This window comes from Panthera uncia, chromosome B4, assembly GCF_023721935.1.
Source record: "Panthera uncia isolate 11264 chromosome B4, Puncia_PCG_1.0, whole genome shotgun sequence".
NCBI lineage: Eukaryota > Metazoa > Chordata > Mammalia > Carnivora > Felidae > Panthera > Panthera uncia.
In genome coordinates, this window is record NC_064809.1 from 74475641 (window position 1) to 74477687 (window position 2047).

A 2047-nucleotide genomic window follows, 5' to 3' on the forward strand; every position below is an offset into this window, starting at 1 on the left:
TTCTCTCTCCCTTTCTCTCTGCCCCTCCCCCACTTGTGCTCACTCTCTCTCAAAATAAATAAACTTAAAAAGGCAAAGAAACAAGAACAAAATGAAAAAACAAGAGGAAAAGGAACCCAAAGATTAAGACTTATGAGCCATATCGACAAAATGCAAGGATGGATCCTGATTTAAATAAACCAGTTGTAAATGAGAGAGAGACAGGCAAGTGGGGCAATTTGAACTTGTGGTTACCGTTCTCCAGGATGGTCCCCTAAGATCCTGGCCTCCCGGTATTCACACCCTCTCACAACGAAGCAGGTTGGCCCATGTGACCAACGGAATAGTGTAGACGTGTGTGTGACTTACAAAGCTGGGTCAGGAAAGGTTTTGCAGCTTCCTCCTTGGATCCTTGCTCTGGGGGAAACCGGACAAGGTTCTGAGGCCATTCAAGCTGCCCGTAGAGAGCCCTTGTGGTGAGGACCTGTGCCCCTGCCAAAAGCCAGCACTGACCTGCCAGCCTGTGTAGATGAGCCACATGGAAAGCAGATTCTCCAGTACCTGTCAGACTTCCAGGTGACTGCCATCTCATGAGATGCTGATCCAGAACCACTTCGTTCATCTGCTCCCGGATTTCCAACAAATAAACTGAGCAACAATAAATGCTTATTATTGTTTTAAACCTCTAAGTTACACAGCAACAGATAACTAATATAAATACTGATTAGATAATGATACAAAGAAATATTATGAATGCGTAATGCGAAGAATGTTATTTGAAAGTTGTTTTAGAGATGCATACTATATATTTATAGATGCATTATATATATATAATATATATATTATACATGTATATGTATATGTATATACATAATATACATGTATATAATATTAATAATATATATATTATATACATAGATGCATTTAGAGATGCATACTATATATTTATAGATGCATTAACATGCCGCCTGAGATTTGCTTCCAAATAATGCAGTTAAGCGGTAGCAGAGAGTGGATGTATAGATAAAGCAAATGGTCATGAGTTTATATTGGTTGTGGCAATGAACATATTCACTGTACTATTCTCTAGATTTTCATATTGTTGAAATTTTCTATAATAGAAGTTTATTTTATTTTATTTTATTTTATTTTATTTGAGAGAGAGAGGGTGCGAGTGAGGGGCAGAGAGAGAAGGAGAGAGAGAAAAGCGGGAGCACCTGAAATGGGGTTTGTGTTCATGAACCATGAGATCATAACCAGAGCTGAAGTCCAATGCTTAGCCGACTGAGCTGCCCAGGTGCCCCACAAAAAGTTATGTTTTTTAAAAGTACTTACGGGGCACCTGGCTGGCTCAGTGGGGGGAGCATGTGACTCTTGATCTTGGAGTTGTGAGTTTGAGCCCTACATTGGTTGTAGAGATTACCTAAAAAAAAAAAAAAAAAAAAAAAAAAAAAAAGGTACTTTCAATGGTCCAGGCAAGAGAAAAGATGGCTGCAACAGAGCAGTAGTTATAAAGGTTATAAGAAAGGCAATGGAAGTAAAATATTCAGAAGGTAAAAATATATAGGTCTTAGTGATTGAACAGACCTGGGGAGGTGAGAAAGAAGAATCAAGAGCGACTCTGGGAGCTGGATGGACATACTGGCCACTTGCCAGCTGTGCAAGCTTGGGTGAGTTACTCAGCCTTTCTGTGCCTCGTTTCCCATGTGTGAAAATGAAGGTAAAAACAGTACTACCTATAAGGGTAATTGTGAGTATTAAGTTAGTTAAAGCATGTAAAGCACTCAGAACAGTGCTTAGCACATAGTAAACCCTCTAAGTGTTAGCTCTTCCACTGGGGAGGCCCAGGACGCCTGCGGGATGGCAGTTTTGGCTTTCCGCGTGAGATTGTGGCGGTGGGGCACTTCCATGAAGATGGCAGGAGACATTTGCATCTCAATCTGAAGTTCAGGAGAGAAGGTAGAGATAGAGATGTGGATGACTCGGCACATTTTAAAATAAAAGTGAACCAGCTCTTTGAACAGACACTTCACCAAAGATACACAAATAGCAAATAAGCACGTGAAAA